Source organism: Nomascus leucogenys, chromosome X (genome assembly GCF_006542625.1).
Source record: "Nomascus leucogenys isolate Asia chromosome X, Asia_NLE_v1, whole genome shotgun sequence".
NCBI classification, from domain to species: domain Eukaryota; kingdom Metazoa; phylum Chordata; class Mammalia; order Primates; family Hylobatidae; genus Nomascus; species Nomascus leucogenys.
The window spans coordinates 101,077,920-101,101,106 of NC_044406.1; the positions used below are offsets into that span (position 1 = coordinate 101,077,920).

At 34.7% G+C, this 23,187-nt stretch overlaps 1 protein-coding gene across 3 annotated transcripts in view; it reads left to right on the forward strand.

Annotated features, from left to right (window-relative positions):
• Window positions 1–23,187, forward strand: part of HTR2C (5-hydroxytryptamine receptor 2C) — a 326,375-nt gene that overhangs the window by 81,249 nt on the left and 221,939 nt on the right. The gene's annotated exons all lie outside the window — the stretch shown is intronic.

Consider the following 23,187-nt stretch of genomic DNA (forward strand, 5'->3'; position numbering starts at 1 on the left):
CAGGCTTTGTGTGAGCAATAAAGCTGTTTATTTCATCTGGGTGCAGGTGGGCTGAGTCCGAAAAGAGAGTCAGCAAAGAGAGATAAGAGTGGGGCTGTTTTATAGGATTTAGGTAGGTAAAGGAAAATTACAGTCAAAGGGTGTTTGTTCTCTGGCGGGCAGGAGTGGGGGTCACAAGGTGCTCAGTGGGGGTGGTTTTTGAGCCAGGATGAGCCAGGAAAAGGACTTTCACAAGGTAATGTCATCACTTAAGGCAAGGACCGGCCATTTACACTTCTTTTGTGGTGGAGTGTCATCAGTTAAGGTGGGGCAGGGCATATTCACTTCTTTTGTGATTCTTCGGTTACTTCAGGCCATCTGGGTGTATATGTGCAAGTCACAAGGGATGCGATGGCTTGGCTTGGGCTCAGAGGCCTGACACATATGCAAATATGTGCTATGGTGGTTTGCCGCATAGATCAACCCATCACCTAGGTATTAAGCCCAGCATACACTAGCTATTCTTCCGGATGCTTTCTCTCCTCCTTCCCCACCTCCAGACTCCAGTGTGTGTTGTTTCCACCCATGTGTCCATGTGTTCTCATCTTACAGCTGCCACTTATAAGTGAGAACATGCAGTGTTTTGGTTTTCTGTATCTGCATTAGTTTGCTGAGGAAAACGGCTTCAAGCTCCATCCATGTCCCTGCAAAGGATATGATCTCATTCCTTTTTATGGCTTCATAGTATTCCATGGTGTCTATGTACCACATTTACTTTATCCAGTCTATCATTGACAGGCATTTAGGTTGATTCCATGTCTTTGCTATTATGGATATTGCTACAGCGGACATATGTGTGCATGTGTCTTTATAATAGAACAATCTGTATTCATTTGGGTATATACCCAGTAATGGGATTGCTGGGCCAAAGGGGATTTCTGTCCTTAGGCCTTTGAGGAATTGCCACACTGTCTTCCACAGTGGCTGAACTAATTAACATTCCCACCAACAGAATCACTTTATCCAAGTGCTTCAAGCTGTTCTGTAACTTAAGGTGGAATTTTCGAAAATGTCAAAATTACTCAGTTTCATACTGTTGATGTTCATGTAAATTTTTGGTTAATTTTTTAACAGCTTGTTTGAGATATCAAAAGACAGAATTATAACAAATTTAGTTCTAGATCTAATTGACTCTCCTTCTCATTCATGTATTGCAAATAGAACAAGCACTCCCACTGTGCAATGGCAGAACAGTGAGTTTTGTAAGGGGGTACAGGGTAACAGAACAATAGAAAAAAGACTGATTGGTTAATGTCAGCTTGCTTCAGGTTACTTTTTTTTGTTAAGGGTTTAAGCAGAGGAGACCTCCTTATTATACTGACTCAGGTAGGATTGGAAGTATCCTGTTTTCAAGAAAAACTGATCTGTTTCAGGATCTGTCTGCTTCCTTAGAGTTTCAGTTTGATTATTTGGCCTTTGACATGATTGACTCCATTTTTGTTCCATCTGCTCTTTAGGGCCAACTGCAGTAGCTAAATCCAAAACAATGGACTCGCATAATTTTTGTTTAACAGACTTACAATTTAAATACAGTTGGCCCTTGAACAACGAGGGCGTTCAGTGTAATGAACCCTGTGCAGTTGAAAATCTGCATATAACTTTTGACACCACAAAACCTTAACTACTAATAGCCTATTGTGACTGGAAGAGTTACTGATATTATAAAGTTGATTAACAAATGTTTTCTGTGTTATATGGATTATGTACTGGATTCTTACAATAAAGTAAGCTAGGGAAAAGAAAATGTTGTTAAGAAAATCATAAGAAAAAATATATTTGCTATTCATTAAGTGGAAGTGGATCATCATAAAGCTCTTCATTCTCATCATCTTTTCATTGAGTGGGCTGAGAAGATGGAGGAAGAGAAGGAGTTGGCCTCTCTGTCTCAGGGGTGGCAGAGGTAGAAATAGTGGAGGAAGTGGAATGGGAGGCAGGAATACTTGGTGTAAAGTTTTTTGAAAAAAATCTGTGCATAAGTGGACTTGAGCAGTTCAAACCCATGTTATTCAGGGATCAACTGTATTTGGTTAGTTGTTGATATATCTTCTTTTTCGCAGGTATACCCTTGTAGGAAATTAAAGCCCACTTTCTCCATTATTATCTCTTTAAGAGAGGTTTTTCTTCTTAAAATTTATTTTTTATCTCTCTGGTATGATACTGCCTCTCTTCCATCTTTATCATTTGCAACCAAATTATATCTAGAACCAGAACCTGTTTATGAAAAGATGTGCTTTCTCATGTCGTGCTGCTGAAAAAAGATCCACAGTGATGGTAGAGGAAGCAACATATTAGCTGCTAAAAAGATTGCAAACACAAACTACAATTGTAAATTTTGAAGTCAACTATGTTCTGAGCTTGCTTTCTTTGCTTCAACTGTCTCTGTATGAAATGGAATAAATATAGGTAACCAACCTTCAGGGATAGTTTTGAGGAATGTTGCGAAAAATAATAAGGTGCAATCATCACAAAAATAATTTTCTAGAGAAACTGAATTGAAAATCAACCTGAGTATTTAAGATATAGTTTTAAAAAAGTATGAGAACAACCTTTCTTTCTAAAAATTATCTTATTTTTCTTTATGATTGTCTAATTTTGTCATATTAATGTTGCCAAGGTGCCATATTATGTACAATGAATAGAGAACTTGAGTTCTGAGCAAAAGTTACATTTTAGATTTTGTAATAACATTGAGAAGATTCAAGATAATGAGCTTTGTGTTTGGTTATTTACATAAGTACTTGAACACTCAGTTTTTTTTCTTTCTTGACTTGATTTTTAAGGCCATTTATATCAGATCTTCCCTAATTCATACACATGACTTTTTTCTTTTAAGTATAATCCATTTTATAGTCACTTTTAAAATGTTTTGAAAATAATTTAAAAATATTTTAAATTCAATAGATAGCAATATTGGATCTTTAAATTCAATAGGGAAATCTCAGGAAATGTACTCTAAGTTACTTCCCTATGCTTGTCTTGAATAATCTTTTAATTTTTTTTAGTTAAAATATTACTTAGCAACTGTAGCAGTGACATAGATAACAGAACTGCCTTACAAACAACCTTGCATTATATTCATTTTCTACTATATTTTGTAACATCCTGTAGTCTATGAATTATCAGAATCATTGACCTCGTAATCATTTGTTTGCTTCTTGAATTTTAAGGGAACTCTGGGCACTATCAAAATGAAGGAAACATAGTATCACATTCTAAGGACCTTATTATATTCAAACCTATAAGCAACAAATTTAAGTACTAGATTATAGGCTAATCTTAAAAACTATTTTTTATAGTATCAGTTGCTTTTTAACAAAAAATACCTTAGAGAAAAACAATAAAAATTAATTATTTATGCAGAGCTCTAATTTTGTTCTCTGTAAGAGGATGCTTGGTTTCTGTCTTATTGTTTCCCTGAGACATCAAAAACAGGACTTAAATAAATTTTCGAAAAGAGGTTTCTATAGTTACGTGTTTTTGTTTGTTTTTTAGTATTGGGTACTAGATACATTAGGTACTTGTAATCTGACATAAACAATTGAATTATCATTAGCTTATTGTATCTTTGCTATTGATCAACTCAACACTCAACGCTTACTCTTTGCTACCAGTGTCTTACAAAATATGTACTGACTATATTTTGAGAAGCCTAAAATAAATGACAAAAGTACTAATTTGCTGAACTTTGAAAGTGTATGAGAATGTTTAAGTGATTTATGACATGTTGAGGCTATGGAAGGTAGAATTGAAGCTGTGGAACTGGGTGGCATTGAAGTCACATGTAACAATGATTTCTAGGAAGCCAAGGAACTAAATTGTACTCAATTAGTTTTTCCTGTGAGCCCAGATTGTGCACAGACCCTCTTCCAAATGTGTTTCACAAATCCAAGTCAGTTATAGAAGAAGTCAGAATGTGTGTCCTGATTACGAGCCAGAAACATGACCTTTACTGAAAGGCAAGGATATATTTATTAACTATTTAAACATTTCTAGAAATCTACAGACTCATTTAATGCTTGCATTAAAGTTATTTTAACAAAATCCACTTACATACTTTCTTCTTCTTTTTTTTTTTTTTTTTTTTGAGACGGAGTCTTGCTCTGTCGCCCAGGCTGGAGTGCAGTGGCACAATCTCGGCTCACTGCAAGCTCTGCCTCCCGGGTTCACGCCATTCTCCTGCCTCAGCCTCTCCGAGTAGCTGGGACTACAGGCGCCCGCCACCATGCCCGGCTAATTTTTTGTATTTTTAGTAGAGACGGGGTTTCACCGTGGTCTCGATCTCCTGACCTCGTGATCCGCCCACCTCGGCCTCCCAAAGTGCTAGGATTACAAGCGTGAGCCACCGCGCCCGGCCCATACTTTCTTCTTATGTATGGTAAAAATTACTTTCCTCTAAACATGGTAAAAATTATCACCTGTATCTGCCCATGTCTTGGAAGAGAAAGTACATCCAAAAAATCTGTTTCATTGATATTGAAGAAAAATAGATGTATATACCCACAACACAAATATACCTTTGATTTACTAAGTCAAGTAAAAAATAGAAGTGTTTGGATATAATAGACTCTCAATGACAAGTCCTGCCACTTTTTCTTTCTTAGCATGTCTTCCTTTGTAGACTATATTGTTTCTAAAGTGAGACTATTTATGAGTTTATCCTCCTAGCATAGATGCCTGATCTGTTCTCCTTTTAGCTTGAAACTATTTCAGTAAGAGCTTTACACAATAGGCTTGAGGGCGCTTTAGAAACATGTCTTAAGAATATTTGAAATTAATGACTAATCATCCCAATACAATAGGACAAATATTCTGATCTACATTTGTGCATCACCCACATATTTTTGTTTTAAAATTTTTATTTAGCTCTTAGAGATGCTGTGAGGGAAGCCATCCTCCAAAGCTCCAAAATTCTATAATTATTTTAAAAATTGTATTTATGGCTAGATATAAATTCAAGATAAGTGGGTGTAGAACCTGAAAAAGCATAGACAGGGAAATAAAAATAGGTATTACAGTATGTGCCCCAATAAGTAAATTCTACTCCATATATTATCTTCTTGCATATTCTTTAAATCTGGTGTTACCAAAATGGGAACCAAGAATTATTTTCTTTACCTGTAATATTTCATAAACATGCTCTTACATAACCCTCCTGCTTTGGAGGATCTAAAGCACAAAATGGAAGAGAGATTATATAGCCACAGTTTTTCCTTGGGATTATTAGATATTTCAAGTAAGTGTTAGATACTTAGGGCCAAAAATTAACTTCTACTTCAACTAAAATGTGTGCATATGTAAATAATATAATATATACAATGTAATATATATAACATATGTATATAGTTCAGATTATTTTGGAAATAAGTGATTTTTGTAGGGTGGTGGCACTGTTGACATACCAAGGCAGGAATAGATACTTTCTTTCAAATGATTTACGGAGGTCAAAAGTAAAGATACATGTGTTATACAATACTGTCTATGATATATGTTCTATACTTGTGTCAGTTTTTTTTATACAGGGGAGAATGGGACTAATTAGTCTTTTTCATTGCATTTTGTATCAACAGCTTCTTTTCTAAAGTTCATGTAATAAGTAATATGTCATAGAAACTGAAAAAAGGATAGCAATCATAGGCTGGCTTTTATCTTACCAATTAATCTAAGAACCATATACACACAATAATTTGCTGGTAATAAATTAAAGTTTTCTCAGAATGTGAAGTATTACTTTAATTCGATGAGCAGATTGGTACGTTAGAGCTTTTTCATTGGAGAAGAAAAACTTCATAAAGCCTAATTCCTTTTTGATTTATATAACAGTACCCAAACTTACTGAGCCCCCTTCGTCTATTAGAATTGTGATGATCATAAGAATTGTGAATCATTTAACTGAGCATAATAATCATCAGGCAAGCCAGCGAACCAGGATGTTGAACAAATTAAGCTTATTACCATTAAGAGTGGTGGCGTATGCCTGTAATCCCAGCTACTCAGGAGGCTGAGGCAGGAAAATTGCTTGAACCAGGGAGTCGGAAGTTGCAGTGAGCCGAGATTGCGCCACTGCACTCCAGCCTGGCAACACAGCGAGACTCCGTCTCTCATTTCTATCTTTTAAGCACTAAGTTAAAAGAGTACTTTTACACAATATACTAGGGGTGTTTTATACTTATAACAGCTAACATTCATTAGACATTATGTATCCAGCATTATTCTGAGAGTACTGTATGCATTTTTCACTGTCTCCATACAACAATTATTTACAATAAGTTTTGTTCATACCCTCATTTAAAAGATGAGGAAACAATCACAGAGAAGTTAAATAATTGGCCTCAGATCACACAGCTTAAAAGTAGCAACGCTGCCAGACGTGGTGGTTCACACCTCTATAATCCTAGCACTTTGGGAGGCCAAGGCGGGAGGTTCACTTGAAGTGAGGAGTTTGAGACCAGTCCGGCCAACATAGTGAAACCCTGTCTCTACAAAAATACAGAAATTAGCTGGACAAGGGCTTACTTGGCCGGGCTCAGTGGCTCACGCCTGTAATCCCAGCACTTTGGGAGGCCGAGGCAGGTGGATCATCCAAGGTCAGGAGTTCAAAGTCAGCCTGGCCAACATGGTGAAACCTCATCTCTACTAAAAATACAAAAAAATTAGCTGGGTGTGGTGGCAGGTGCCTGTAATCCCAGCTATTTGGGAGGCTTAGGCAGGAGAATTACTTGAATGTGGGAGGCAGAGGTTGCAATGAACCTAGATCGCACCACTGCACTCCAGCTTGAGCAACAGAGTGAGACTCTGTCTCAAAAAAAAAAAAAAAAGTAGCAATTCTGAGGCAACTCCTTTAGCAATTTACTGCATAAAGTTTTCTATTTTTGTCTTCAGAAAATCATCTTTTTTGTATTTGGTCTTTATTAACTATGTAACCATTATATTGACATTTGGCCAAATGCAAAATGCATTCTTATCCTGAAATAAGCAATTAAAAATGAATGGATATTTTTAGGCAAGCCTAGCATGTAGCAACACACTTTTTTTTTTTTTTTTTTTGAGATGGAGTCTCGCTTTTTCACCCAGGCTGGAGTGCAGTGGCTCAATCTCGGCTCACTGCAAGCTCTGCCTCCTGGGTTCACGCCATTCTCCTGCCTCAGCCTCTCCGAGTAGCTGGGACTACAGGCGCCCGCCACCACGCCCGGCTAATTTTTTTTGTTGTTGTATTTTTAGTAGAGACAGGGTTTCACCGTGGTCTCGATCTCCTGACCTCGTGATCCACCCGCCTTGGCCTCCCAGAGTGCTGGGATTACAAGCGTGAGCCACCACGCCCGGCCTGCAACACACTTTTTATGGTTTTGCTAATCTGATAGTGTAAGTTCAATGTTTATAATGAAGATGTATTTACCAAAACTCAAATTTATGCAATATATTACATTTATCATTAAATGTATACATTTATGGCAGATAGATTATCAATATCCTCTATATGCAAACCGATAGACTATTATCATGACTTAGCCATGTGTTTGCCTTTAGGCAGTTTGCCTGAATAAAAAATATTCAAAAGCAAAAAAATTTTATTTTAACTATAGTAGTGTTTTATAATTAATGTATGTGTTTAGCTGAAGAAAAGACCTGAATAAAGAATAGACTTAAAGTTCATTCGTATTTAAGTTACTGGCTATTGTCACTGAATTATCTATTCTTGGTTTTATGAATAGGCATGTAAATCATGAACTGGACTCATCATCACACTTATGTCATTCATTTGATTTGTGAAACATTTTGGGCCAATAATTTTAATTAATATATATCTAATGTGTTTCCATTTTGTAAAACAATTTCTTCACAGTTCTTAACACATTGAGGGAGAAATCAAACAGAGATTAACATCCAAATTTTCATGTATGTCCATTGGTAAACACAGAACGGAAGGAAAACATCCCAAAATGTTTTTTCTACCAAAATTATGGATGACTCTTTACAAATAAATTTCAGCAATTTTAGATAAATTTAAATGAATATTGAATTAAAATGGCAAAAGCAATTAAATAGAAATATAGTTATATGCCTTGTTTTCAGATCCCAGATGGCTGATCTCCAAATTACGTGAAAATTATTGTTAATCTCAATGACAAATATTGAAATGAGCATTTTGCTATGTTACTGATAGGTTGCAGTTTTTAATCAATAGATTGAAAAACTCACAAGATTTGGATTTGTAACATGTTGCTACAAGATTTGGGTTTGACATTTGCTTTAACGTTTAATTCAATTATTTTTACATTTCCACTAAGATTGACTTGTATAACAACATGGTGTTTCTTTAAATTGTTAAGTTGATCTGTGATGGCTTCGAAAATATGTAATATTCCTTAATGTATAAATCTTTCAAAGTACTATAAAACTTGCAGAATATTTCTTTTACCATTAGCATTATTATACTGTAATCATTCACATTATTGATGTGGACTATTATTTTTAAGAAATTGGCATTCACAGTAATAGGCTGAGGCATTAGTATTATTCATAGTCGGAAGTTCATTGGAAAGTAAAATTAAATATTCAAATACATTATGATCTTTTCTGTAAAAATAGAAACAGTTGTATTCACTTGCAACATACTTGAACATGAGTCTAATATGCGCTTGTCATAGAGCCTGTTCATAGAAAAATGAATAATAACAGTATCCAAACATTTGTCTTCTCCTTCTTTCTCAATCACGGAAATAAAAAAGGTCACTACGCCGGGCGCGGTGGCTCACGCTTGTAATCCCAGCACTTTGGGAGGCCGAGGCGGGCGGATCACGAGGTCAGGAGATCGAGACCATGGTGAAACCCCGTCTCTACTAAAAATACAAAAAATTAGCCGGGCGTGGTGGCGGGCGCCTGTAGTCCCAGCTACTCGGAGAGGCTGAGGCAGGAGAATGGCGTGAACCCGGGAGGCGGAGCTTGCAGTGAGCCGAGACTGCGCCACTGCACTCCAGCCTGGGCGACAGAGCAAGACTCTGTCTCAAAAAAAAAAAAAAAAAGTCACTACTATTTATATTAATATGTATCAGAAACCGTTGGGCTCCTGCTAGATACAAGCAAATAAATATAAACAAGAAGAATAGCACATCCTGAGCATTTGCCTTTATGAGAGAAGTGCTAAATCTGAAAAGTAGAGTAACTTGGACTATAAAATTAAAGTTTATCTGAAATGTGTATAACCATATTTTAACCTCATCTCTGCTAAAAAGGTAAATTAAAAATTACATGGGTATGGTGAAACATACCTATAGTCCCAGCGATTCTGGAGGCTGAGGTAGGAGAGTCGCTTGAGCCCAGGAATTAAAAGTGGCAGTGAGCTATGATCGCACCACTGCACTCCAGCCTGGCAGTCTCAAAAAAAAAAAAAATCATATTTCACACCACTTCGATAAAATCATATAAATATTTCAATATCACTCCTGGATTAAGTAAAATCATATGTAAACATTTACTTAGGCTAAATTATTTTTTAAAGGGGTATGCTATCTATAAGACTTGGGCAATTTACTTAGTTTCCCTGTAAAATGGGATATTCTTTACCTATAAAATGGGTATTCCTTACCTTTGATATGAGAGTTAAATGGAATAGTATAATTATATACCTAGCTGTAAAATAGCTATAGCTAATTCTCCATTAAAAATATTCACTTGTACACATGCACACAACCAACTAAGACTTCAAATTAAGGCACGTATACATTCTGTGGAGTTTCAAATATAACTTTGGAAAATACAGCAGCCATATTTACTTATATGTTAATATGCAGATATTGAGATTATTAGGCTATGTTACAATATGCTGTTCATAACTGAGTTGTTTAGTCAGTGTTTCCTACTTTAAGTTTTTATTGTTAAAACAGCATAGCTATGAAGTGCAGTTATCTTAATTTAGCTATAACTGAGATTAATATGGATCTGGAGGCTCATCTAATTGCATCCTTAAGATCAACAGGATTTAGTTAAATCTCATCTCCCCCATGTGTAGCCGGACCTTGTAACATTCTATGATTCTCCATTAATCAGCCAAATTTTTTCAGGGCAAAGGCTGCTTCTCAGTTGTCGAGTAGACAAACTTGAAGGCTATATGATAACTCTTAAGATTGTCAAAGAACTATAATTGGCTGAAAGCAGTAATACACTCTTTCTCACTTTAGTGACCTGAATTATCTAAAAGTTAACTTTAGTTTGGAATGAACTTTAATTAATTCCAAGAAACAAAAACCAGTAAGAAGTAAATTATTTCACCAAGTTATTACATTTATTTTTTATGATTATCTTCAATGGATTTGATGGTAAGAATGTGAGTTAATAAATTAGATGTATATGATATTAAGCTAAACTAACCTAGATATTCAGTAAGAGATTAAGAAATCTAAGGTCATTATGATTCAACCTTTCCTTCCTATAAACTTTCAGAAAACCCTCTTTGCTACTCTCTCTTCTCGGGATCTTCGTCTCCAAGGGAGGGGATTCCAATAAAATCAGAAAAGAAAAAAGGCATATATTATTTGGCATTTGATATTCTTAAATCCTACTGTTCTTATTACAGTAGATCTGGCATCATATGGTAATGAGGTTTTATTTTAAATGAAAAACCTCAAGACTAAGTAGAAAAACATGGACACAAAATTATGTATTTGATTTCAGGTATGTGAAAATATGTATGAGATTGACAGTAGTTATATATGGGGGTTAGCATCACCTGGAACTTTTTAAAACTATTTTTTTCGTTTTTCAAACTTTGTACAATGAACATGTATATTATTTATGAGCAATGCAATGAAGGGATATTTTAAAACATTGTGGAAACTTTTTTTGCTATAGACTGAAACTCAAAATTCTACTTCTATAACTAAAATCTTCAGTCTGTAAATTTCTGAAAATACATTAATAATATATAATATCATAATATATTCTAATAAGAAAGCACATCAGACACTGTCTGTTTCAAGGCTGTGCTTGATGAGCCTTTGAACTCATAGCTTGTTACAGAGACTAGAGAAGAGAATGGCTGTGTTCTCAGCAGTTGTGTTTTTCCAAAGACCATGCCTCAAGGCAATGCAGGGGCATCTTTTAACTCATGAACAAATGTGTTTGTTGATTAAACAACGTCCAGACTCTGTAATCACAGCCCAGCAAAGAGCTTCATGACATATCTTTCCACCTATTTCATAGTCTAGTTTTCTAGGGTATTCTCCTGAGAAAATCTTTAGGAAAAAAAGTGAATGACATATGGTTCATTCTATGTAGTGTCTGAAGGTCTGTTTCTATAGCAACAATAACAGGCTAAATGTTAGGATTTGAAACATTCCATAGCTACCATTGCTTATGTTAACAAAAAAACTTTAGGGAAACTTCTGACCTTATATTAGTGACTTTGAAAGAGTGAACTGTTTTCAAGAATTTATTTTTTTTCTAAATCTGCAATAGTCAGGATATAAAGGAGAAATGTGTCTTCTGGCACCCCTTTTCCTTATCTGCTTCTCTACTTCGGACGTTTATTATTGTATTTCTGTTCACATCCTCCCAAATTGTAAATATGAAACTATGAAACAATATAATTATGATACGTAATCAGGGCCAATCAATGCCCTTAAGTCAAAATGCATAGCATGATGAGATACTTTATATTGCATAGTGTCTTAAAAAATTATAACACGTATTATTTCATTTAAGCCTCCCAATAATCCCTGTAAGTATATAAGACAGGTGTTATAGTCACTCAATAGATGGGTATATAAGTTATGGTTGAGTGTCTTCCCTAAGATGTATTAAAAGCAGAGGCAGTTTTAGAATCCATGTTTTCTGCCTCTAAACTCTATACTGTCTCCAGATAGTTTTCTTGATACTGTATTCATTATTATGGTCTAGGAAGTTGATGAATCTTAAAGTCAATTCACAGTTTTACATCATATGTTCACAATTCCAAAATCATATTTATCTAAACTTCAAAGAAATACGGAAGTATAGTTAATGATTAGAGCTAAATTTCTCAGGCACTGGGCCAGTTGCTACCTTTTGCTTCTACATTGTGTCTACACAACAAGCAAACTAAAATATCTGTAAATATTACATTAACATTTTCTTCAACGTAGCTGTATTATTAAAAATCTAGTGGCATAATTATAAGACAACTGTCATACTCAGCAGCAAATGTTCTACATTATTTAATACATCTTCAATGAGCCAGGTCAGAGGGTTGTATGCATACGGTAGAAGTGCAAAAATATTCCTTCTTATAAAAATAGACAAGAAAGCCCAACACAATCCAACTTGGTTATTGGAACAGCATGGCAAAAAGAGATTTGATTAAGCCCTTTTTAATTTCAAGTCTTATAGTAGTACATCCTTCTAAAATGCAGAAGTCTTCTGTTCAGGTTTTTAGTCAATGATCTAATCTGTCATTTTCATCTATGGAAGAATTCCAAGGGATACTAAAGTTACTAATCTATATCCATAGGGTAGAAAGGGACCTTTGGAATGGTGGAGTCTAATTTTTTCTTAATGTGTTGTACTTAATCTAACATGAGCTTGTTGAAAGGTTATTTTACGTTCTTGCCTTGACATTTCCAAATTAGGCACCTTTGGCATTTACATTACTCCTTTTATTTCCCGGAGCTTTGTTGTAGTACACTGAAATAATGACTCATCATACAATATGTGATGACCTAAAATAGTTGCTGTAGCTTCCCAATGTGCCAGACAGAAATAGCTGAAGCCCTGACATCTGGATTGTTTCATTAAACAAAAATTCAAAGTAATGGCAGTTGCCAAAGAACATAAAATATTGTTATGTTGAAAGATTTTTTAAGTTTTTAAGACTTTTCTTTTCCTTTTTCTTTTTTCTTTCTGTTTTTGTTTTGTTTTTTTTTTTTTTTTTTTGAGACGAAGTCTCCCTCTTGTCCTCCAGGCTGGAGTGTGATGGCACGATGTCGGCTCACTGCAACCTCTGCCTCCTGGGTTCAAGCGATTCTCCTGCCTCAGCCCCCCGAGTAGCTGGGATTACAGGCGCCTGCCACCACACCCAGCTAATTTTTGTATTTTTAGTAGAGACGAGGTTTCACCATGTTGGCCAGGCTGGTCTCGAACTCCTGACCTCAGGTGATCCACCCGCCTTGGCCTCCCAAAGTGCTGGGATTACAGGTGTGAGCCACCGCACTCGGCCTTTAAGACTTTTTGATAACCATATCTCATATTGTGTAGGTAAATAAGAACCCTGAAAATCATCTGTCCGCAATCAATAAGTTTTGTCTGTAGCTTCCTAATGCATGTAGAAAAAAAAACACAATAAATAAAATTGACTAATCTAGCAAAATGCCTAAGCAAATAGGCTCCCTCTCCAACATTCAGAATTATCCTTAATCTTGTGATATAATTACCTCAATTATCCATAGCCATTATTCCATGCTGAAAACAGAAATGTGTTCCACTTCAGCTTTCTGAGGTAAAGAAAAGGACTAACTTTTGAAGAGGAAAACAAAACAATCATTTGGGCTGCAAAGTGTTTCCATTTTTATGCACATTAAAAAATCCATTTGGAAAGGAAGAATTCATTGTAATCTGCAAGAGTATCACATTTTGAATTGTAATATACATTTTTTATTTCATACGAATTTATTAATCATTGACAGAAGTACTCATGAGCGTTTTTAAGTTGGAATGTGGGATATCGTGTCAAAAAAAAGGCTCACATAATTTGTTATTATTGCTCTATGACACTCTTTTGTTTTTGTGCTTTTTGCCTTTAGATCAGAATGAATATGCTCTGCACAATTTGTTAAATCTTTAGAAAACCATCAAAAGACCACTCTGGAATTATTTGCATTGAGCCAAAAACTTCAGATAACAGGTGGCCTGAGTGGGTGTGTGTGAAATTCAAGGGATAGAAGGAAAGCAAGATTTGCTTACTTGAAATCCTCCTTCAGTTCAGTGATGGGACTCCTTAGTTGAATTCACATCCTGAGCAATTGTATTTGATTTCCTCTCTGTATTAATAAAGGCATAGAGGCATAAAAGTGTTTAACATGTTCAAGAAACATAATATGATTTGTGTTAGATGTGTTGGCATATGTGCTTGTTGTGTACTTGCAGGGCCCGTGTTGAAGGGGGAAATGAGAAGTAGGTTGTGGAAATTTTGTTTAAGTTCTAAAGAGTTTGAGTTTTACTGTGTGGTCAATATAGATTTCCTGAGCTGATGGACAACATGATTTTATGTCATACGGGAAATAAACTATGGTGGCAATTTTGAGAAGAACTGAAATGGGTAAGAGTCTGGAAGCAAGGAAAAATATGGCGAGACTATTGGAATAATCTAGATGAAAGTTGATGAGGGCCTAGATAAAACGAAGAGACAGATTCAGAGACAGTTTGATGATTCAACTCTTAAATTATCTGGAAAAACTATGTCTCAATGAAATATTAGTTGTTTTTTTTCTTCTTTTTTAGAGGACAAACCTCAGTTAACTACAAGAAAATGTTCAACCCTATAAAATGATGAAGCACTTACTAGAATTTTAACCATGGTACAATGAAACAGTATACTAAACAAAAATAAAAATGCCATTTTTTTGTCACCAGTTTCTTAATGACAAAATAAGGCCTTATATTTTGAAACAACATAAGACTTGATAATTTTCAAAATTAAAAAGCTCAGAAGGTAGTTCCTCATTAACAATAGATCACACTGGCCTTTAAGGTATGTAAACAATCTTGAGTATTGTCAATAAAGGAGGAAAGGATGATAATTACAAACAGACTAAGCTTCTCGCAATTGTTTTCTGCCTACTCAAATAGAACGTGAGAGAGCTCAGTCCCGTGTACCCAAGGTTAGGAAAAAAGGAAATATTACTATGTCCATTTTTAATGTCACCACTTTTCCCTTCTATGGCTTACCATATCGTCAAAATGATCCTCTAATGCCATGGCTAAAAGAATAGATGTCCTAAAGCACTCTTTTTTTTTTCTATTTTCTTGAGCTTTTATGATAGATAGGATCATTCAGTACTGCTTTGAAACAATGACATTTTATAATATAAAATTACTTTTGAATCAGAAGATCTGGCCATTCTTCCCTCCTCTTTCCTGTGCTTTGAATTATTTTTGGACCCCAGCATAAATCAAGGTAAATAGATCCTGTGTGAATAAAGTACGGGCAGAATGATTCTTTCTCTGCACATGTAGTAAATATTAAACATTGATCAGACAGTTATGTGCATGAGAAGATATCATGAGACTGTGTATTTGGTGTTTCTCTTTCCCTTTCTCTCTGACACACACACACACACACACACACACACCACACACACCACGTTTAGAAAGATTGATGTAAAACAGACCTAAATTAAAAAGGTCAAACTAACCCTCTTCAAATCCTGTCAACCTTCCCACCTATATTCTTACTTCCATGTTCCTAATTGAAATTGGAAAAAAAGTAATAGGCGAAACTACACAATGCTGGTGTTGATTTGGCAGTGAGGGTCGAGATAAGAGAGAGAAAACTAAGCTCTAGTGATGCAGTGGAAGATTGGAGATTAGTAGGCAGACCATTCTGGGGAATGAATAGAGCCTCATGAATAATTATTTAACATGAAAGATAGTGTTTGCATTGCTCTTCCCTGCCTGTTTCACATTCTGGTAATCATAATCTTGTGAGGCTCAAATGAGATGATGAATGTGAAAGTGCTTTGTAAAGTATCATAGATTTTAAGGACATTATACATTTAGGTCTAGGTAACAACATTTCAGAAGATATGGGAATTTTCATCTCCCACCCCCTCATTCAGTTTCTCACGGATCGCTTTGAAACTGTTAGCCTTAAGATGTTCCATTTTTATTATGTAACTACATAGTTAGAAAAGGTAAGAATTTCACTAATAAAATATTCTTGCTGCCCAGTAATCAGACAATTAACAGGGTTCATGTTCCCCCACAAACAAGACATCCTCCTGGGCTTCCTCAAGAGTTTCCTAAAGAAAAAAGTTAAAAATAAATAAAAATACAAAGCAGAAAAGTAAAATGTTGGAAACACAAACTTACTAAGCCACACCTTGGAAACACAGCTAGATTTTTAGTTTCTAAGAATTTAAGAGTCTAAGAGATGATTATGTGAACAATTATGAATTAAGCCCCTCCTGTGGGCAGACGCCTGATTATTTTCCTATTTTTCTTATTCCATACTTAATAGGCAGTTGTTATGTACTTTGCCTTTTCTACATGCAAGGCTGGCTTATCCTTGGCAGTCTTAAAGAACCTTAATATCACAGATTTTTATTTTTTAAATTTATTTATTATTATTATCAGAGACAGAGTCTTGCTCTGCTGCCCAGTCCTGAATGCAGTGGTGTGATTTCGGCTCACTGCAACCTCCACCTCCCAAGTTCAAGTGATTCTCTCGCCTCAGCCTCCTAAGTAGCTGGGATCACAGGCACGCTCCACCATGCCTGGCTAATTTTTGTATTTTTAATAGAAACGGGGTTTCACCATGTTGGCCAGGCTGGTCTTGAATTCCTGGACTCAAGTGATCTGCCCATCTCAGCCTCCCAAAGTGCTGGAATTACAAACGTGAGCCATTGCACCTTGCCCAGTGTCACATATTTTTAAAAGTGAAGATGACCTTGGAGATAATCCAGTGAGAAAATCACACTCAATTAGAATGTAAACTCCATGCAATAAGCCATTTCATACTCACAACTCTATTACTAAACCTAATAGCTTGCAATAATACATAAGAGATGTAAACAGAAGAGGAAATTACATGCTAAAAAGAGTCTTGCCCAGGTTCACAAATAGAATCTAGGTCTTCACTTCTAGCTCAGTGCTTTTCCCATCATGCCACACTGAGCCTCCTGAAGGATATGATGTCATCTCCGAATCAGTATAATTTAAGTTCTAGAATAATGTTTTCTTGGTTACTAATGTGTAACTCATACTAAATTCCTAACTTTTGAATTGGATTATACTGATTTATATCTGCATATTACAAACTATACCTAGTTCACTTGATTTTACTATTAGGTGTTTTTTGTTACAATTTGTTTACTTAAATTTGGAACTGTAGAGAAAATAAACAGAATTAGATGACCAAAATAACAGAAAGGAAATTGTTTCGTCTTTGAATAGACAGTAGTTAATTACCAGGTCCTAAAGCCACTTCTAATACCCATGAAGTTTCTTAGTTATCTTGCCAAGAATGAAAAATAAATGAAATTATGCAAAACATTAATTGGTAGGTTAAATTCTGTGGCAATTAAAAGCAATTTATTAAGTGAGTAATGTATACCATAGAGAAGGAAAAATTTAGTCTCTACACTTTTAGGGTGTTTTTCCGGCAGAGCCTGGTAATTACATTGACATAAGACAGAACAACAGGAGAAAAGCATACAAGTGTATTTAATACAAACTATATAACACAGGAGACTTAAGAAAATGAAGACCCAAAGACATCGTTAGAGCTGAACACCTATATGCTGAATTGGACAAAAAGTAATAAATTGTGAAAATGTGACAAGGCAAAAGTTCTAGGGCTATGGGACTTGTTTGGGTGGAGATGTGGGCAGGAAATAAGGGTTAGTCTGACATAGTGTGTTTGTACAGATTTGTCTTGGTCTCACCTTCTCATCCTTGATGGTAAGAATGAAACTTTCCTTCTGGTATGAGGAAGATATCTTTCACATGGGAATTTCATCTCTTGTTTCTAAGAAACAGAATGAAGTTTGGATGATCTTCTTGTATCTGCTTTTCTTCAAGTGTCTTTAACTCAAAATAGTCAATATGCCAGAATGGCATATTTTAGGGTGGCATATTCTTAACTCCTTCAATACAAAAAGGCTTGTGTAGAGACTTTATTTAAAGCAACATGTAATGTTAATTTTTTTTTAAATTATATGTCCCTTTATCCTATTTGTTTCAAAATTTTACTACTTCAAACCTAACACTTTCCACAGAAAAAGCCTGTCATTGCCTTCTAGGGATAAAATACTGCTGTGCAGAACATGGTGCACATATTAGATATTTAAGTAATTTAGATGCTGGAAGAGAATGTAACGTATTATACTTGTTAACATTGTTGACAGCAACATGGAAAGCTCATTTTGTCTGATTACCAGCCTTATGCTTCATCCGGAATCTTATTTCAATATTTAATACATTTCAGCATCTTCCTTTCTTATATCAAAGTTAAATATATTGTACCAAAATTTTATCCTCTTCCATATTCCATTCCCTTAGTGGAAATTGAGGACAGTTGGTCATTTTATTCTGGGTAAGATTACTATTTACACTTAGATAGCATTATTAAATCACCTCCCTTGATCTTTGCCAGGCTTAATAATTATTATAATTAACATCTTTTGAGTTCCTACTAGGTATTATGTACTTTTACTTGCTGTATTTCATATGTTTCCCACAACTCTCTGAAATAGATGTTACCTCTATTTTAAAGATGAAAAAATTGATGCTTCAAGAGAACGATTTATCCTAGACCAACTAGTGGCAGAGCAAGCTTTAGCAATGAGTAACACTGCAAGAAACAAACGGATAAAGAAGACTGAAGTTACAATTTGCAGTCGGGTTTTTTAACCTCTAGCTCCAAAGAGATAAAATAATGTTCCTCTTTCAATAATGTTTTCTCTGGTTTGTCTTTTGTCTCTCAGATTAATGTAAAAAACACTCTTTTGCAAAATATCAGGTATTTTGGTAATCTAATCTCTAGATTACCAAACCTTGGTAGTCAGTCCTCTTCTTTCTACGATGTGCACTTATGCTGAAAAAGACTAACCTTAGTGTTTTTGTAATGTGTTAGGAAATATATTATTGTCAAAACATGTTCCTCTCTGCCTGTGTGCTTTCCAATAACTACGTTCCCCTTTCCATAAACATGAGCCTTCAAATACACAGTTGTATGGCCAGCAATATCATAGAAGAAGAAACAAATAAAATTCATTCAATAAAAATGAGATAAGGAACACATGGATTCCTTATTTTAATTTCCAGGAGGATATTTTTCATCTTGAGTAGCTGAACAATTTTAAACGAACACTTATTTTTAAATAAGTTTGCCACCTATAAAATTCAATTATTTAAAATGTATACATGTCATTAAGATATAATTACCTTGCATTCAGAAAAAAAGGATTTAAACATTAGGAAATTTATTTAACAGGCTAACAATTTTATTTTTTAATAAATGGAACAAGAAAGGAATACCTAGAACCACAAAGAAGCATATTTAAAGCATTAATGGAAGAAAGATAAATGCATATCTTTAAAATGCTACAATTGAGATTAAATTGGTGATTAAAATTTGCCATCTTCTGCCAACAATAACTTTTTATATATATTTTAAAATGAGTAATACTACTTTAAGTAGAAACTGAATCTTCTAAAACTGGACTACTTATTATCTATAATTGGTGGGCGGCAACACATTAAAATTCAAATTTCTACGTATTTCCATATGTAAATGTGCTTTTTATATTGTTTAATATGCTGCTTTTTTTAGGATTTCAAAGTTCAGAAAAATAAGGTTGCCTTGGAAATACAATTTATTTTTCTTTCTCTTTAAAAGTCTATTTCATGAGCTTTCTGCTGTTTAAGTTTTACAGTAAGGGCTCCTGACATTCTTCATAGAAATAAATCTTATTTCTTTTGTTTACCCACGAAAAGAGAAAGAAATCTGTAGTTCATTTAGAGATAAGGTCTGTCTCCTGCTCACCCTCTGTCTTTCCTTCCCTCCATCCCCAATACCTTTTCTTGGTGTATAATAGGCTTCATCTTACATTTCTCTTTAGGCTTTTCTTTTAAGAAGTGGAACAGTGTAATGCATATAACTACTTGAAAAGGAGCAATTTGCCTTTGTTCACTTCATTCGAAGATATCTATCAATTTAACATTATTCAACTGTATCTAGAAGATTCCCTTTCTGCCAAATTGGAAAATAGGTACCCATATTGGTAATACCAGGCAAGCATATCTTACTGATCAGATACCAAAATATGAGGTTGTAACTATGATCATAATATGATCAGACCAACCGTGATGGAGATGACAACTCTGTGTCACTCTTGAAAGCCTAATGAAACACTTAAGCTTTGGAAATGTAGACTGTTTTTAACTATTTTTAATCCGTCGGTGGTTGTTACATACCCAAAAGATAAATGGTTGCTCTTTGAGGTTCTTTACAACACTCACTGAAAAATAAATGATGAATATAATAGATTGAGGATAGACATAACTTATCCTGAAACTGCTATTCATTTATGGCATTATATCATCTAGTCATACAAAACAAACACATTCATACACAGATGTACCTGAATGCCATATTTAGACTTTTAAATCTTTTTTTTTTCCTTGCATTCTCTAACCCTAGTAAATATAAGCCGAAGTTTCATCCTGGTATCGGGGGAGAGGGATAAAGGGACTCATCATCCATCAAACTTAGGTATTGGTAAAGAAGAACAAGCCAGCCAGGCACAGTGGCTCACACCTGTAATCCCAGCATTTTGGGAGGCCAAGGCGGGCGGATCACTTGAGCTTAGGAGTTTGAGACCAGCCTGGTCAACATGGTGAAACCCTGTCTTTACTAAAAACACAAAAATTAGCCGGGTGTGGTGGCCTGTGATCCCAGCTACTCAGGACCTCAGCTACTCGGGAGGCTGAGGCACGAGAATCACTTGAACCCTGGAGGCAGAGGTTGCTGTGAGCCGAGATGGTGCCACTGCACTCCAGCTGGGTGACAGAGTGAGACTCCATCTCAAAAAAGCAAAAACAAAAAAAGAAGGAGAATCATTTAGGAATTTCAGACAACCCGACCTAGTAAAAGAATGACTCTCTGTTCAAAATGCTTGACTTCTGAGAATTATCTATTTTACACTTAAAAATTTGTTTTGAGAAATATCTTTTGAAATAAAAATATTCCCTGTACAAGTTCATACAATTGCTAAGGCACATATCTTTCCCTGTAAAAAAAAAGACCCTTGCCAGCAGTGAAAATATATTTAATTAATATAAATTCTAGTTTAATAACATAAGCAAACAGCTTTATATTGAGAGCCCTTTGAGATAAACTGTATCAGTAGATTTCACAAACTACTCAGTTATTATATATTAATTTAGTATTTTTATATTTTTTTCACCAGTTTTATCTTAGAACTTTCCTGAAGTATCCTATTATGTTTTCTATCATGTTTGTTTGCTTGTCACATTTTGTAAAATGGTTAGCTGACTGAGACTAAAGAACTCAATAGAAATTATTAACTAATCTCAAGTAAAGATATTGCTCTTAGAACTTTTGGCCAAGAGTTAAACATAGCTGGAAAAAAGTCTAAAGCTTATACTTATTTTAAAAGAGGCATTGCCTATCCTGAAATTAAATGTTCTTCCTGAAGTAAAAGTATACTTTGGAATGTGCTTTATTTTCTTCTTAGAAGCCAGGTATGTAATAATAAAAAATACCTCTCTTATTTCACAGCCTTAAATTTTTTTAAGTTACTTTTATTTAGTGGTTACCCTGGTTCTCTTGGCTATTTCTTGAAAGGGGGAGATATTTTTCTAAGGAAAAATAGGCAGATAATTTCTACTTTTATGAGACTCTTTACAAACACTCTAAGTGCAAAAGCTTTTTTGGCATATAAAGTATTGCAGCTTTTTTGCAAAAATACCAAATCTAAGAAAATGAGAAATGTAGTGGGAGGATTGTATTTCTCCTCATTATAGTACATTAAAAATAGGTCTTTACAGGAAAAGGACTAAAACAAGATACTTAAAAAATAACCATGATATAAATGGTTTACTATTTTAAAAGTTTATAGTAGCTCTTTTTATCAAAAATCTCTGCCATAAAAAGCCTTTTTCTTGAAGTCTAGACAGGTAAGAAGTTTATATAAGTACATCAATAGATCGAAAGGCTAAAATCTTTCAATTAATAATGAGATGTAGTTTGATGCACTGAAAGGGAGACAAGAGCAGTAATACAATTTGTATACTGCAGTCATGACATTTTAGTGACCTTCAAATTTGATGGATATTTGTTTTCTAAAGGTTATCATGTTTAAAAATATTTTATTAATTTATAACATTATACCATAAATACCATGAATTTATATCATTAATAAATTCCACTATAATATATTAGTGAACCAGTTAACAGCAGCTGTAAGATTGATTAATATTTAGACTTTTAATAGTTTCTAAATGTCCCAGACTAATTAAATCTTCTCATTCCACAAGAACAATGCTTAATTATCTTGACTACACAGCTTATAAGCAAGATATTAATAGAATATTCTTGTTTCACACCTTCAGTGGTATGGAGACTCTGTCAGTAAAACTATCTCTTTTCATTGCCAGCACTTCATTGGACCGATTAGATGACTTCTGAATTCATTAGTGAAGTGCAAACCTCCTACTGGAACTGGAACTGGCATAGTGTGTTTTATTACTGCGTATGTTTACATGTGCTGATACACCTTTCAGAAAGTTGAATCTTTGCCTAACATATATAAACCTGAAATTAGACAGTAACCCGCCACCAGGGGGATTGTCAATCTCTGGATTGCCTAAGTGTCAGATGTCTGCCAGGTGCCATACGTTTATCTAAAGCAGGTTATAGCAGTGGATTATCATAGAGTCATAGCACTTTAGAACAAAAAAGAGTCTAATCCAATTGTTTTATTTTGCAGAGGCAAAAAAAATGAGGATCGGATTAATTATTTCTACCTAGCCAATACTTTATCCATGTTAAAAATGTTATTACTCAAATTAGCTGATGTGCACAGGTAGTGGTACTGATTTTGCTACCTGATATTATAATAGAAAATGATTGTATTTAATTTCCTCTTTTTTAGTGAAGCTTTCATCATTAAGGAAATTGGCCTGATCATCTTATGATCATAATTACAACCTCATACTCTGAAGGGCAGTTGATATAGAACAAATCCTTTTCAAAGCAACAATATAAATTGAGATCATTTGGGTAACTTTCATGACAGCTCTTCCCTATTAGCATTCACCACTTTCGATATTTTATTGTTCCCAGACATGATTAAAATGAATCTTTTATAAAAATAACTTTGTTATCTAAAACTTTTTACCAGATTATAATATGAAAATTCTTCAGCTGAAGGAATA